We start from the raw sequence: 17479 nt of genomic DNA, 5'->3' as shown, positions 1-17479 counted from the left end.
GGGGTGTGTGGGGGGCTGGCTGGCTTCGGGCAGGGTCGCAGGGGGGTGCGGCGGGGTTGACTGTGGGCAGGGGGTGCGGCAGAGGCTGGCTGTGGGCAGGGGGTGCAGGGCTGGCTGTAGGCAGGGCAGGGGGTGCAGGGCTGGTGCGGGCAGGGGGTGCAGGGCTGGAGGCAGGGCAGGGGGTGCAGCAGGGGCTGGCTGTGGGCAGATGGTGCAGGGCTGGCTGGAGACAGGGGCTGGCTGCGGGCAGGGCAGGGAGTGCAGGGCTGGTGCAGGCAGGGGGTGTAGCAGAGGCAGCTGGAGCCCCCCGCTATCCCAGGGCTCTGGGGGCTATTTAAAGGACCCAGGGCTCCCCTGCTTCTACCGCCCCAGCCCTTTAAATAGCCAAGGGAGCCCTGGGGAAGCGGTGGGGCTCCAGCGGCTATTTAAAGGGCCGGGGCGGTAGAGGCAGTGGGAGCCCTGGATTTTTTAAATAGCCGCCAGAGCCCCGCAGCCCTACCCCAGGGCTCCAGCACTGGGGGTCTGGTGGCAATTTAAAGGGTCTGGGGCTCCAGCCCCTGCTGGGAGCCCCAGGCCCTTTAAATTTCCCCCTGGGGAAGCTGGGCCACCCCGGTACGGCGCACTGGCTCTTGCCGGTACACCGTACCGGGGCTTGGGCACGGAGCCCTCTTAGGGGCGGGGCCCCGATTCAGGGGAATTGGTTGAATTGGCCTAAAGCCAGCCCTGTTGCCAGGATACTATTATAAGCATTGTAATTTGCCACGATGTTGCAAATGCAAGAAAAGGGAGGACAGTCGTGATTACACTAGTAAAGACTGTACAATCTCAAGGACATGAGTCTGCCCTGTACATCAATATGCTGATGCCTCTCTCTAACGAAACACACTATTAAAATGTTCTCTTTAAACAGAGAACTGTTAAAGTACTAGCATTTCTGTCTGCCATCATCTGCCTGCGAAGTTCCAAAGCACCTGATGCCAGACATTGGGTTTACAATTGACAGGGAATGAGAATGGGATGGTAAATTAGTCTGAGCAATTTATATTTCCATGTTCTGTGCTGAGAATGCATGGAAAAAAAGTGAATTCTACAGAGGGAGTACCTAGCTAATGAGCAGCTGCAATTGGACAGTCAGGAATGAGAGATGCTGTACTAAGAGAGTTCTACATTGCCTGTCTTCTACTGGAGTCTCATGTAGGGCCATTATGGCACAAACACACCTGGAAAGAGTTGGAAAAACTAACGCTTTTACTTTAGGTTGGTTACATCAGGACAATTTTGCAACTTATTTATTCATCATGATACCAGTCAGCTCTGTGTTCTTGGGGAACCAGGGCGCAGTATCTAGCCTGTCTGACTCATGAAAGACACCCTCCTCTCCTCCCCCCACCAGACTCTGCCTGAACCAAAACTGATCAGAGAAAAGGCTTGCAGAGAGCAGTGAAGGGCGTTGGGAGACACACCTAGACCCCTCCTGACAAAGGTGCCAAGATTAAGACATCTCCATTTGCATACAGAATGAAGAGCAGAGACAACTCCCCTAGCCTCATCTGCATGAAAAATGGGACAGGGATTAGCATACAGAATGAAGAACAGAGAACCGCACTGAACTCTGGGACCAGAAAAAGCAGGGAAGCACTGCATCATGGGAATCGCTGCTCCAGATGTTAATGAACGTACGCCTGCCCACACCCAGCTCAGCAGTTATCAGACCAATTCTAGTAATGAATCCTTGATTGATATCCAAAATACTGAAGCAGCCTAGTTGCATTGTGAGCTCCCTGGAAGAAAACACCACCCATAGCCAAGAGTGATCAGCTCCTATTGTCTAGCCTAAAGAAAACCCTTGAGTCATCAGTTTACCTATAAACAAATCTAGTGTTCTCCCTTGAACCATTGTATTTTCTCTACAAAAATCTCTACTTATCCTCCAGTAAGTGTTCTGATGCTTAGATTCAAACTATGCATCAGTTCCACTGGGACTCCATCTTCTCCTGACTGATCATGCTGGGGGCTCTGCCTGTCTCCAGAACTCAGGACTCTGAGCTACCACCATCACCTGGGAACCCCGACCAGTTCAAGCTTCAGGGAGGGGTGAGATCCTCTTCTTTCTCTCTCTCTGTTTTCCTTTCCACCTTAGGCATTAACCTTTAATAATGTATGTTATGTTGGTTTAGGCTCTCCTTGTATAGTTATCACTATTATTCAGTAAATGACTTTTATGGTTAAGCTGGTTGCTTCTCTCTCTCTTGCTGAACTTTACCTTTTTGTGTTTTTAGCTTCCCCCATTTACTCTGCGGCAACACTTCTTTTACCTAAGCTAAAGATCCCTGCAGCACCCAAAATACTGTGGGGTTTGCTCATCAAGTAGGTTACTACCAGTACAATTGTGATCTGAGAGTGGGGATAGGGATGTGCTGAATCTGGGACACATAAGGGTGGCAGCTTGAAAGTGCTGCTTGACCCAGTCCATTGAGCCCAGGGGCACATAAGGCGGGGGGGGGGGCAGCTTGAAAGTGCTGCTTCATCCAGCCCATTGAGTCCAGGGACATATAAGCTTGAAAGTGCTGCTTGACCCAGTCCGCTCAGACTTGCTCTGTTAATGTGGATGTGTGTGTTCATCTGGGTCCGGGGCTGGAGGAACCCAGCCCTGGGGAACCTAGGTCCTGCAGGATAGCTCCATTGGGAGGGGACTTGCATAAGGGAGAAGTAGAGCTCCATATGAAAACACAAGTGTCTACACTATGACTTTAATTCGGATTTAGCAGTGTTAAATCGAATTAACCCTGCACCCGTCCACACAACGGAGCCATTTATTTCGAAATAAAGGGCTCTTAAAATCGATTTCTGTACTCCACCCCGACGAGCGGAGTAGCGCCAAAATCGATTTTGTCATTTCGAATTAGGGTTAGTGTGGCCGCAATTCGATGGTATTGGCCTCCGGGAGCTGTCCCAGAGTGCACCATTGTGACCGCTCTGGACAGCAATCTGAACTCGCATGCACTGGCCAGGTAGACAGGAAAAGCCCCAGGAAAATTTGAATTTCATTTCCTGTTTGCCCAGCGTGGAGAGCACAGGTGACCACAGAGAGCTCAGCTCATCAGCACAGGTAACCATGCAGGCTGATAATCGAAAAAGAGCACCAGCATGGACCGTACGGGAGGTACTGGATCTGATCGCTATATGGGGAGAGGATTCAGTGCTAGCAGAACTTCGTTCGAAAAGACAAAATGCCAAAACTTTTGAAAAAATCTCCAAGGGCATGATGGAGAGAGGCCACAATAGGGACTCAGATCAGTGCCGCGTGAAAGTCAAGGAGCTCAGACAAGCCTATCAAAAAACAAAGGAGGCAAACGGTCGCTCTGGGTCAGAGCCGCGGACATGCCGCTTCTACGCCGAGCTGCATGCAATTCTAGGGGGGGCCGCCACCACTACCCCACCTGTGACCGTGGATTCCGGGTCGGGGATAGTCTCATCAGCTACACCTGAGGATTCTGCGGATGGGGAAGAGGAGGAGGAGGAGGAAGACGAGCTTGCAGAGAGCACCCAGCACTCCGTTCTCCCCAACAGCCAGGATCTTTTTCTCAGCCTGACTGAAGTACCCTCCCAAGCCTCCCAAGCCAGTAGCCAAGACCATGACCCCATGGAAGGGACCTCAGGTGAGTTTACCTTTTAAAATATAAAACATGGTTTAAAAGCAAGCGTTTTTTTAATGATTAATTTGCCCTGAGGACTTGGGATGCATTCGCGGCCAGTACAGCTACTGGAAAAGTCTGTTAACATGTCTGGGGATGGAGCGGAAATCCTCCAGGGACATCTCCATGAAGCTCTCCTGGAGGTACTCCAAAAGCCTTGCCACAAGGTTTCTGGGCAGTGCAGCCTTATTCCGTCCTCCATGGTAGGACACTTGACCACGCCATGCTTGCAGCAAGTAATCTGGTATCATTGCCTGACAAAGCCTGGCAGCGTATGGTCCCGGTGTTTGTTGGCATTCAAGCAACATCCGTTCTTTATCTTGCTGTGTAATCCTCAGGAGAGTGATATCGCTCATGGTAACCTGGTTGAAATACGGGAACTTAATTAAGGGGACAGAGGTGGCCATTCCTACTGGGCTGTTTGCCTGTGGCTGAAAAGAAATCCTTCCCTGCAGTTAGCCAAGCACAGGGGGGGGAATTGGCCCTGAGCTTTTCGCGTTTGGCTAGCAGGGATCTTCCCTGTTACCAGCCACGCGGTCGGGGGAGGGGTACATTGATCATCCCAGGGAATTCATGGCGGGAGGAGGGGGGAGGGGGGGGGTTAGTTTGGTTTCTGCAGGGATCTTCCCTGATACCTGCCACGCGGTGGGGGGAGGGATAAAGTGATCATCCCAGAGAATTGGATGGGGGGGGGGGTTAGTTTGTTTTCTGCTGCTGAAGGTTAACAGGAAAACCGCAGCAGTCAACAGGCTTTGCTTGGTATGTGGGAAAGGAGGGCGCAGAAGCCGAAAGACAATGGCTTACCATGGCTGCCTGCAAGCTGAATTCTGTTGCCCGGACCTGCGTCTGTGATCTCTAACACCAAAGCCACAGGCACTCAATATTAAGATGGAAAATGCGACCTTGTACTGAAATCACATGTGCTATGTAATGTAAATAGTGTTTTTCACCATGAAAGAGTATAAGCATTGTTCTGTAAAATGTATCATTTAAAAAACTTCTCTCCTTTCTTTCAACCCTCCCTCCAGCAGCTGCAAATTTTTCAAGCCTCCCTCCTCCGTCCCGAAGGCTATCTCAGATAAGGCGGCTAGAAAGAGGACGCGAGACGACATGTTCACAGAAATAATGGAATCCACCCGCAATGAAAGAGCTCATTTGAATGAGTGGAAGGACACTGTATCTAAATTTAGGAAAGATGCCAGTGAACGTGAGGTCTTGAGGGACGCTCGAGATGAGAGGTGGCAGGCTGCAACGCTGGGGCTGCTGCGTGAGCAAACGGACATGCTCCGGCGTCTGGTGGAGCTTCAGGAACGGCAGCAGGATGACAGAGTGCCGCTGCAGCCGCTGTATAACCTCCCTCCCCCCTCACCATGTTCCATATCCCCCTCACCCAGACGTGTAAGAACGCAGGGGGGGAGGCTCCGTGCACCCTCCCACTCCACCCCAGTGGACAGCCCAACCAAAAGGCTGTCATTATATTGAATTTGTTCAGTGGCCTTTTACTTCCCTCCTATCCTCCTCCCAAACCTCACCCAGATTACCTTCTTGGTTCTCTCCCTATGTTTATAATCACTTAATAAAGAATACATGATTTTTAAACGATAGTGACTTTATTTCCTTTGAAAGAAAGCTGGGGGAACGGGGAGGGTGGGTTGCTTACAGAGAATGAATGAGTCAATAAAGGGGGCTGGTTTTCATGAAGGGAGAAACAAACAGAAATTTCACACTGTAGCCTGGCCAGTCATGAAACTGGTTTTCAAAGCTTCTCTGATGCACAGCGCTTCCTGGTGTGCTCTTCTAATCGCCCTGGTGTCTGGCTGCGCGTAATCAGCAGCCAGGCGATTTGCCTCAGCCTCCCACCCTGCCATAAAGGTCTCCCCCTTACTTTCACAGAGATTGTGGAGCACACAGCAAGCAGAAATAACAATGGGGAGATTTCTTTGGCTGAGGTCAGAGCGAGTCAGTAGCGATCACCAGCGACCTTTTAAACGGCCAAATGCACATTCTACCACCATTCTGCACTTGCTCAGCCTGTAGTTAAACAGCTCCTGACTCCTGTCCAGGCTGCCTGTGTATGGCTTCATGAGCCATGGCATTAAGGGGTAGGCTGGGTCTCCAAGAATAACTATTGGCATTTCAACATCCCCAACGGTCATTTTCTGGTCCGGGAAGTAAGTCCCTTGCTGCAACCCTTTAAACAGAGTAGTGTTCCTGAAGACGCGAGCATCATGAACCCTTCCCGGCCAGCCCGCGTTGATGTTGGTGAAACGTCCCTTGTGATCCACAAGTGCTTGCAGCACCATTGAAAAGTACCCCTTGCGGTTTATGTACTGGGTACCCTGGTGCTCCGGTGCCAAGATAGGGATGTGGGTTCCATCTATCGCCCCACCACAGTTAGGGAATCCCATTGCAGCAAAGCCATCAACTATGACCTGCACATCTCCCAGAGTCACTAGCTTTTGTAGCAGCACCTCAGTGATTGCTTTGGCTACTTGCATCACAGCAGCCCCCACAGTAGATTTGCCCACTCCAAATTGATTCCCGACTGACCGGTAGCTGTCTGGCATTGCAAGCTTCCACAGGGCTATTGCCACTCGCTTCTCAACTGTGAGGGCTGCTCTCATCTTGGTATTCTGGCGCTTCAGGGCAGGGGAAAGCAAATCGCAAAGTTCCATGAAAGTGCCCTTACGCATGCGAAAGTTCCGCAGCCACTGGGAATCGTCCCACACCTGCAACACTATGCGGTCCCACCAGTCTGTGCTTGTTTCCCGGGCCCAGAATCGGCGTTCCATGCCTATAACCTGCCCCATTAACAGCATGATCTCCAAAGCACCGGGTCCCGCGGTTCGATAGAATTCCATGTCTATATCCTCATCACTCTCGTCGCCGCGCTGCTGTAGCCTGCTCCTCGCCGCCTGGTTTTCCAGGTTCTTGTTCAGCATAAACTGCACGATAAGACGCGAGGTATTTACAATGTTCATGACTGCTGTCTTGAGCTGAGCGGGCTCCATGCTTGCCGTGGTATGGCGTCTGCACTGTTCACCCAGGAAAAAGGCGCGAAACGGTTGTCTGCCGTTGCTTCCTGGAGAGGGGGGAGGATATACCCAGAACCACCCGCGACAATGTTTTTGGCCCCATCAGGCATTGGGATCTCAACCCAGAATTCCAATGGGCGGAGGAGACTGCGGGAACTATGGGATAGCTATGGGATAGCTACCCACAGTGCAACGCTCCAGAAATCGACGCTAGCCCCGGTACATGGACGCACACCGCCGAATTAATGTGCTTAGTGTGGCCGCATACAATCGAATTTATACAATCTGTTTCCCAAATTCGAATTATATAAATTCGGATTAATCCCGTAGTGTAGACATACCCAAGCAGTACATTGATAGAATTACAGCAACACCCCCCTCCCCCTCCCGAAGAGTAACCCAAGTCAATGAGCATAACCCAAAGTAACGGGCACATCTGGTAACAATCAAGAGATGCGTTCTGAAGTGTTGCAATTTGTCTATAGTAAATTCTACAGGCCAGATCCAAGCCTGGGTGGAAAAAAATCCTTTGCAGTGCTGCTGAAGCACTAAGGGACCACACTAAAGAGGCAGTGTAGAATCCCCACACTGGCAGTTGCACTGTATCGGATCAGCCTGTGTTCCAGTGATCCCCAGCCAGCATAAAGGACCCTTGGGAACCATTATTAGCCCACATAAGTTAGAGCAGCTCTAAGCAGCCATGATGATTTAAATCAGCTGAGGATCTGGTCCCATGTAATTTGAGGTACTAGGTCTATATTTTGACCAGATTCAAATTGGCTTAGCTCTTAGTCCCATGACATTGGACCTAGTCAAATAACAATTGCCATATTCTTTCTAGCATCCACCACTGCTACTTCAATACTGATTTAGAGACCCACTCCAGAATCCAATTGCACATATAAAGTGTCATATTAGAATGTGTTGTTGCACTAGCTTTAAAGCTGTACAAATTGCTACCTAGGTGACAAGCTGGAGTTCTGAGGGGGATTGTTACTGAAGTGTGTTACTGAGCAGCATTCATCCTGACTGTAAAAGCCAAATGGTCAGCTGCTATATAAATGTGATCAAATTTTGTACGAGTGATGAATACAAAAACAGCATGGATGCGCAATCCATGTCTACCATAAACTAAAGTTTCAGTCGTCCTACAGATGTGAGTGTATAGACTAAAACATTGTATGTAGTGGATTAACTACTGTATTTCGTGGCTTTCCTTGCCATTGACTATTCTGTATATCCTTTGTAAACTGTAACTTACTGGCATTACTAAGCATCAGTGACAGTGCTATTGTAATATATTTATATCTTTTATTCTATTTTCTTGTTTCCCAGATGCATTTCAGTTGCTTTAGGGGGTGGGGGGGAATAATAAAAACAAAAAGACCTTGCTGTATGATCTATGCACTCTGGTGGCTTTTACTGTAGTTCCACATTCAAATACATATATTGTAGGTCCAATCTTTCAAAGAACCACAGCAAGAAACATTTGGAGCACTGCAGGTTCATATCTTGTGATAAAATTCTATCCATTCTGTTATGTTTGGGTTTTAATACCAAGCGCCTCATCTGAGAGCTCAGTATAGCTTCTGTAGGGATAGCTGTCTTTAAGATATTATTGCAATAACGGAGTACTGTCTCTTTAAGGATCAGAGACCTCCAGAAAGAGGCAGAAAGGCTTTCCTGAAGTTTCTGAGTGCAAACTCTTCTTGCTTGTGTACTTAAATGGAAGTATGGTGATGAACCAGTGTGATGCTATTTTCAACATGACATTTTTGAAGCTGAGGAAATGTATATACACATGTTCAAGAGGTTAGTTTTTAAGCAGTCATAACTTCATTACATCCAGGTACATATCTTCACAGAGGTCAAAGCACGCATCTCTGATTCAGGACTTTACACATACCACGTCTGAAGTTTAAAAGAAAACTACTTTGAGTTACTAGAGTGAAAAAAAAAAAGACTTGGAACATTGCTTAATAGCTGAAACACACTTTTCTTATTTCCAGTTCCCTAGCAAATAAGCTGCCTAGCCAGTTTTTAGCAAAATTTCCAAATTTAATGGGTTTCTGGGCAGAGTCATTTCATTCTAAAATGGTAGGTGTTTTTTAAAAGAGTTTTAAGTGACTGAAACTAGGAGTTTAGACTGGAGGTATTATTTTTGCTAGAACTACAGTGTTTCTATGGTACTATAGTGCAACAGGAGAAAGAATAATCTGAACCAAGAGGCATGGACAGCAGGTGAACGTGCGTGTGAATGTGCCCTGCCCCCCCCCATATGCCCCCCCCCTTGTCCTCAGCACCCCTCTTACCCCGTACGGCCTCCAGCCCCACCGTGTGCCCCCGGTGTATGGGTGGCACGACTCCAACCCTGGAGCACCGGGCAGGCAGCATGGCAGGAGTGGGCGCCACCCCGGAGCGCTGGGCAGGCAGCATGGCCGGAGAGCGGCCCTGGCCCCAGAGCACCGGGCAGATTGTGTGGCCAGAGCGCCCCCAGCCCTGGATCGCTGGGTGGGCAGCGCAGCTGGAGCACCCTCAGCGCGGGGTGGACAGGCAGCAAGGCAAGGCCCCAGCCCCAGGCCTTGTGCACACTGGCCCCAGCCTGCCTGCCCCAGCCTCTGGGCCACAGAAGAGCAGGAAGGGAACTGGAAGCAGGCAGGGATGGGGGCTTCAGGGCGGAGCGTGGGCAGGGCCACGCAAGGCTGTTTGGAGAGTCATAGCCTTCCCCTGCCTATGCTACCTGCCGCCCATGCAAGGTTGTCTGAGTGATCCTATGAAAACAAACTGCATGCTTGTAGGAAGTGTTGTTGGCATCATAAATCTGAAGTACATACTGAAAGTGTGAAGCAGCGCCACCGTGGATCAGCACAGCAAGCATAGTAGAAAGGGATCACAAAAACCATAGGCCAGACTGCTCAAGTGCAGACATACCAAGGAGAAGCACCTACAAGGGGTTTTGTAAAACATGGATTGGGGGAAGGAGGGCTGCTTGCTAAGGGGCCCTGCAGTATAAGGCCTGTCTACACTAGCAAGTTTCTGTGCTGTAACTCCCAAGGTGTACACACTGCCATGCCACTTAGTGCGCAGAAACTGCGCAGTTGTAGCACTTTAAAAAAACCATCCCGACGAGAGTCGTAGAGCTTTCTGCACTGGGGCTACAGCACCGTGGTGCCAGTGTAGACACTGTGGTCGATTACAGTGATTGGCCTCCGGGAGGTGTCCCAAAATGCCTGTTCTTGCCTCTCTGGTCATTGGTTTGAACTCTACTGCCCTGCCCTCAGGTGACCACCCGTCATCCCCACCCCATAAATTCCTTTGGAATTTTGAAAGTCCCCTTCCTGTTTGCTCAGTGATGCATGCAGTGGTCTCAGCACATCTTTCCAGGTGGCCATGCCTGCTCCATGCACCAGGCGATCCCCCACTTGGAGCAATGCCGAGTTGATGGACCTCATCAGCATTTGGGGAGAGAAGGCTGTTCAGTCCCAGCTGCACTCCAGCCATAGGAATTATGATACCTGCGGACAGATTTCATGATGCATGACAGAAAGGGGCCATGACCGGGACACATTGCAGCGCAGGGTCAAAGTGAAGGAGCTGCAGAACACCTACCATAAGGCGCTGGTGGCAAACCACCACTCCGGTGCTGCACCCACGAGCTGCTGGTTCTACAAAGAGCTGGACGCGATACTCGGTGGCGATTCCACCTCCACTGTGAAGACCACTGTGGATACTTCGGTGGCTTGCGTGCCAGTCAAGAGTGGACCGAGCCAGGAGGAGGAAATCTTGGACGAGGATGTGGTGGGGGAGGGGGATACATGCAGCCAGGAGCTGTTTTCTACCCTGGAGGAGGCTAGCCAGTCACAACTGTTGGATGTTGGCAAAGTGCAAACAGGAGAGGAGGCCCCTGGTAAGTGGATTTGATTTTGGGAATCGCTGAAGCAAGTTTTGGGAGCAGGAGGGTTGCAGAAAGCAGGCTTGTCTCCCACTGCATGCCTAATCTGAGCGGTGGAACAGGCTGTTGATTGACCCCCTCATTTCACTGGAATCTCCCCCAGATCTCCAGGAAACTTTTGTGGAGATACTGGGCAATCTGCTGCCACAGGTTCTTTGCCAGAGCTGCTTTGTTTCTGGCCCCATTAATGGTAACTTTCCCACACCAATGTGCCGTCACGGGGGGACAGAAGGGGCCATTGCTGCACACAGGCGAGCCACATAGGGGCCAGGGCGGAAGCCACAATCTTGGAGAAGACCCTCCCTTGAGTCCCTGCTCACCCTCAGCAGCAAGATATCTTCCATAATGATCACATCCTGTGGAAAGTGTGGGGACAGGAATGATTATCAGGCCCCACCTACTGTGCTGGCTCTCCCCAAGAGCCACGTGCCCACTGTACAGCAGGGTCTGGGAAGAGTTATTTACCCTGCCGCTGTTCACCATTTTGGGGGTCTTGTGGCTCATGTGTGCTTGCCTGGGGTCAGCTAGTTAGTGACAGGTGTGCAAGTACTGGTGGTGTTTTAAATCACTGAATCAGTGTTCGCTGTGTTGCAAACAATACTGCTTCTGTAAAATGTTGCGTTTAAACTTCACAGAGATGACTGTGGGAGCCCAGCCTCCCTCTTTGTTATTGGCGGCTGAACGGCTGCACAGAATTAGGAAGTGGCCAAGAAGAACTAAGGAGGACTTTCTGCGTGATGTTATGATGCACTCCGCTGCCGAGAAACAGGAATTGGAGGAGTGGCAGACAGCGAGAAGAGGGACCGAAAGGAGAATGCATCATGCCAGAATGAAACTACGGAGCGGCTCTTAAAGGTTATGGAGCGCCAAGCAGACACGCTCCAGGCAATACTAGCTCTTCAAACCGAGCAGCTCTGTGCCTGCCCTCCCCTGCAGCCACCGACGCAAAACTTTTTCCCATTCTCCCCCCAGACATTGCCAATACACTGTTATCAACCTCCTGGCTCCAGTCTGTACCCACTGCATTCCACTCCTCCCTCCGCTCACAGTCCAGCACTGCGGACTTCCACTACCCACCACATTCAACACCCATCCCTCTGCAGTTTGGCCCTGCTGAAGTACAGTACCTGCTGCTTGGTTGGATATGATCCCTGGACATACACAAATCTGTAACCGTCCCGGGACCCCTCCTCCTCTTGGGACCTTCCCTTCTCCCATCCCCCTCAATGCTGATCGGTTTTTTTTGTTTGACTTTCTCCTTCAGTTGTTGTCTTTTAATAAAAGAATTGAGTTGGTTTGAAAGCAATCTTTATTCTATTAATTGAAAGCAAAAAGAGCCCTGCAAAGCAACATACAATTCTGTTAAACTCACATGTTGCCTCATCTGCACCAATCACCTCCTAGCATTAAAAGCACTGCACTCCCGAGCATAGCAACAAATATTAGTGGCTTTTAGCTTCAAATTGCTGCCTCAAGGCATCCCTGATCCTTATGGCCCGGCGCTGTATCCCTCTAATAGCCCTGGTCTCTGGCTGTTCAAACTCAGCCTCCAGGCGCTGAGCCTCTGTAGTCCAGTCCTGAGTGAAGCTTTCACCCTTCCCTTCACAAATATTATGGAGCGTATAGCATGTATAAGCATAGGAATATTGTCATCAGCCAGGTCCAGCTTCCCATAGAGGCAGTGCCAGTGGACTTTTAAACGGCCAAAAGCACACTCAACAGTCATTCTGCACTTGCTCAGCCTGTTGTTGAACCGCTCCTTGCTGCTGTCAAGTTGCCCCGTGTATGGCCTCAGACACAGCATTAAGGGGTAGGCGGGGTCTCCCAGGATCACAATGGGCATTTCAACTTCCCCTACGGTGATCTTCTGGTCCAGGAAGAAAGTCCCTGCTTGCAGCTTCCTGAACAGGCCAGTGTTCTGAAAGATGCGTGTGTCATGCACCCTTCCGGACCAGCCTGCGTTAATGTCAGTGAAACGCCCACGGTGATCCACAAGCGCCTGGAGAACCATTGAGAAATACCCCTTGCGATTAATGTACTTGGTAGCTAGGTGGTCTGGTGCCAGAAATGGAATATGCGTGCCATCTATCGCCCCTCTGCAGTTAGGTGTAGGCAGAGTCAGAATGAGCTCTCCCGACATCTGGTGGTGAGCTGTGGAAAAGGACTTCAGGGGCTGATCAGGGGCTGCAGTTTCCCTCCTTTGTTAAAAGGCTTTTGCTACACTCAGGGTATGTCTACACTACGAGAGTAGTTCGATTTTACTTAAATCGAATATGTGGAATCGATATTGCAAAGTCGAACGTGTGTGTCCACACTAAGGACAGTAATTCGACTTTGTGAGTCCACACTAACGGGGAAAGCGTCAACATTGGAAGCGGTGCACTGTGGGCAGCTATCCCACAGTTCCCGCAGCTATCCCACTGCCCATTGGAATTCTGGGTCGAGCCGCCAATGCCTTCTGGGTAAAAAAATGTGTAGAGGGTGCTTTTGGGTAACTGTCGTCATCCGTCCGTCACTACCGACCTCCCTCCCTCCCTGAAAGCGCCGGCGGGAAATCAGTTCGCGCACTTTTCTGGTCAGTGACATCGCGGACGCCACAGCACTGCGAGCATGGAGCCCGCTGCGACCATCGCTGCAGTTGTGGCCGTTGTCAACGCCTCGCAGCTTATCATCCACCTTTCCCAGAGGCAGATGCAGATAAATCAGGCGAGGAGGCTACGGCACCGCGGTGAGGGCCTGAAGTCTGAGAGTAGCACAGACCTGTCAGAAAGCACGGGACCCAGCGCCGAGGACATCACAGTGGCAATGGGTCATGTGGATGTTGTGGAATGGCGATTCTGGGCCCGGGAAACAAGCACAAACTGGTGGGACCGCATAGTGCTGCAGGTCTGGGATGAATCCCAGTGGCTGCGAAACTTTCGCATGCGGAAGGGGACTTTCCTTGAACTTTGTGAGTTGCTGTCCCCTGCCCTGAAGCGCAATGACACCCGGATGCGTGCAGCCCTGACTGTCCAGAAGCGAGTGGCCATAGCCCTCTGGAAGCTTGCAACGCCAGACAGCTACCGGTCAGTCGCGAACCACTTTGGCGTGGGCAAATCTACCGTGGGGGTTGTTGTGATGCAAGTAGCCAACGCAATCGTTGAGGTACTGCTCTCAAAGGTAGTGACCCTGGGAAACGCGCAGGCCATCATAGATGGCTTCGCCGCGATGGGATTCCCAAACTGCGGTGGGGCTATAGATGGAACTCACATCCCTATCCTGGGACCGGACCACCAGGCCAGCCAGTACATCAACCGAAAGGGCTACTTTTCAATGGTGCTGCAAGCACTGGTGGACCATAGGGGACGTTTTACAAACATCAACGTCGGATGGCTGGGCAAGGTTCATGACGCTCGTGTTTTCAGGAACTCAGGTCTGTTTAGACGGCTGCAGGAAGGTATTTACTTCCCGGACCACAAAATAATTCTTGGGGATGTGGAGATGCCTATAGTCATCCTCGGGGACCCAGCCTACCCGCTAATGCCCTGGCTCATGAAGCCCTATACTGGCGCCCTGGACACTGAAAAAGAACTCTTCAACTACCAGCTGAGCAAGTGCAGAATGGTGGTGGAGTGTGCTTTTGGCCGTCTCAAGGGGAGATGGAGAAGCTTACTGACTCGCTGTGATCTCAGCGAAACCAATATCCCCATTGTTATTGCAGCTTGCTGTGTGCTCCACAATCTCTGTGAGAGCAAGGGGGAGACCTTTATGGCAGGGTGGGAGGTTGAGGCAAATAACCTGGCTTCTGATTACGCCCAGCCAGACAGCCGGGCGATTAGAAGAGCCCAGCGGGACGCGCTGTGCATCTGGGAGGCTTTGAAAGCTAGGTTCCTGAGTGAGCAGGGTAACCAGTGACTTTTCAGTTTGTGTACAGAGAAGCTGAACCTGCCCCCGTTTCTTTACCCACTAAATGTTCAGTATCCTCTCCAGTTACATACCCCGTTCCCCCCCTTCCAACACACGTTTAAAAATAAAATCACTTGAATTTTGTTAATGAACACCGTTTTCTTTATTACTGTTTTTGTGGGAAAGTGTTGAACCTGGGACGCAGACTGTGGTGGGGAGCGGGTGTAGTGTAGTGATGCAAATGACGCTTCCAAACTCCAGGAATGACAGGCTCCGCAGTGGTGGACGGGTGGTTTCAACGGACCCTGCCACCCCTCCTGTTCGGGACTCTGTGTGTGGGGGGGCTATGTGACTTTGTGGCAGGGGGAGGACGGTTACAGATCCCCTGCTGCGTGGCTCTGTGATCCAGGATAAGGACCGCTGCATAAGATCTGTAACTGCCCTCCCCCGCCACAAAGTCACAGAGCACCCCCCACAGAACACTAAAACCACCTCCCAGACTGACCAGGGTAACTAGTGACTGCAATGTGTGTGTGCCCTGCTGTTGAACCTGCCCCCGCCTCTGTACCCTGGTAAAGGTGACTGTCCTGTCCAATTACCAACCCCCTTCCCCCACTTCAGACAGACTCTCCTCTAAAAGAACATGATGGAAACAGTAATTAACGGAAACGTATTTTTTATTAGCAACTACACATGAAACTGGGGGGTGAAACTTGGACGGGGGCTTGGGTGAGGCGGGAAGGAAAGGACTTGTCAAATTTTGGGGAATGAGAGCCTTCTAGTACTAAAGCACTCTGCAGGGGTGGAGTGAGAGTTTTCACGGACTCTGCCGCCCCTCCTTCTTTGGACTTTGGGTGAGGGGGGTATGGGACTTGGTGGCGGGGGAGGGCGGTTACAGATAGACTGCAGCGGGGCTCTGTCCTCCTGCCTCCGGTCCTGCAGAACATCCACAAGGCGCCGGAGTGTGTCCGTTTGCTCCCTCATTAGTCCAAGCAGCGTTTGAGTCGCCTGCTGGTCTTCCTGCCACCACCTCTCCTCCCGTTCCATGTGTGAACGGTGCATTTGGGACAAGTTCTCCCTCCACTGGGTCTGCTGTGCTGCCTGGGCTCGGGAGCAGCCCATAAGTTCCGAGAACATGTCCTCCCGTGTCCTCTTCTTCCTACGCCTAATCTGCGCTAGCCTCTGGGAGTGTGATGCCAGGCTACGTTGGGAGACAGTCGCAGCTGTGGGAATGGGAAAAAGGGAGTGAATTCCTCAGAAAGATAAATTTAGTTGTGAACAAAGAACATAGTCTTTCTCTGTGAACAAGACCATGCACAGCACCTATCACATGCACACTCAGGACAAGGTCGAATTTTCGGCCTTCGCATTCAGTGCCTGGGGTCTTGCAGTGCAGATCAGAGAAGCGGGGCAGGACACCGGAATTTGTGTAGCAGGCCGACATGGTAAGCCGTAGACTTGTGGCTGCTTAAAACTTTAATAGTAGCACTGGCCTCCTTACACATTGAAAGCAATGCCAGTCCCTGCTGCCAGCAATCCGGCAAGCATGAACTCTGCCCCGTCCCACTCCCTCGCGGCTGTCCCAGGGAAAGATCCCTGTATGCTGCCTCTCTCCCGCCTCCACCGCATGGCTGTAAACCGGCGGTTACAGTTCTGTAAAGGAACGGGCAAGCAGTCCCAATACTAACATTCCCCTACCTAATTCAAAGCAGGTCACCATGAGCGACATCACCCTGATGAGGATCTCAGACACGGAAAAAGAAAGAATGCTTCGGGAAAGCCTGCAAAGACCAGGGCCGTATGCCACCATGCTCTGCAGGGCAATGATCCCGGAGTACTTGCTTGTCTCCTGGCGCGGAAATGTCTGCTACTACGGAGGACCCAATAAGGCCGCTCTCCCCAGGAACCTGATGCAAAGGCTTTCCAATTACCTCCAGGAGAGGTTCGTGGAGATGTCCATTGAGGATTTCAGCTCTATCCCCGGACATATAGACCACATTTTACTGTAGCTGCACTGGCAGGGACTAAACAGTAGAGCGGCTTGGGCAGAACAATCATGCTAAACCGGACATTGTTAGATCTTTTTTGAATAGTTGCACTGCCCAGGACTGAAACGTTAAGCGCCTAGGGCAAACTAATCATGAGAAACCCATTGTTGTTATTGTTAATATTCCTGTTCTGTTAAAAATAAATGTTTAGATGTTTAAAACACTTACTGGCTGATCCTTCCCCTAATTCTGTGTCCGGGTTAACGGCTGGGGACGGTTGGTAGGGGATCTCTGTAAGGGTGATGAAGAGATCCTGGCTGTCGGGGAAATCAGCGTTGTAAGCGCTGTCGACTGCCTCGTCCTCCTCATCTCCTTCCTCATCTTCCCCGTCCGCTAACATGTCCGAGGAACCGGCCGTTGACAATATCCCATCCTCAGAGTCCACGGTCAGTGGTGGGGTAGTGGTGGCGGCCGCACCTAGGATGGAATGCAGTGTCTCGTAGAAACGGGATGTCTGGGGCTGGGATCCGGAGCGTCCGTTTGCCTCTTTGGTCTTCTGGTAGCCTTGTCTCAGCTCCTTGATTTTCACGTGGCACTGCGTTGCATCCCGGCTGTATCCTCTCTCTGCCATGGCTTTAGAGATCTTCTCGTAGATCTTTGCATTCCGTCTTTTGGAGCGCAGCTCGGAAAGCACGGATTCATTGCCCCACACAGCGATGAGATCCAAGACTTCACGATCAGTCCATGCTGGGGCCCTCTTTCTATTCTGAGATTGCACGGCTATCTCTGCTGCAGAGCTCTGCATCGTTGCCAGTGCTGCTGAGCTCGCCACGATGTCCAAACAGGAAATGAGATTCCAACTGCCCAGACAGGAAAAGGAATTCAAATTTTCCCGGGGCTTTTCCTGTGTGGCTGGTCAGAGCA

This window comes from Terrapene carolina, unplaced genomic scaffold, assembly GCF_002925995.2.
Source record: "Terrapene carolina triunguis isolate 2854851 unplaced genomic scaffold, T_m_triunguis-2.0 Scaffold88, whole genome shotgun sequence".
In the NCBI taxonomy this organism is placed as follows: Eukaryota; Metazoa; Chordata; order Testudines; family Emydidae; genus Terrapene; species Terrapene triunguis.
Note: the sequence above shows the minus strand (reverse complement) of the source record.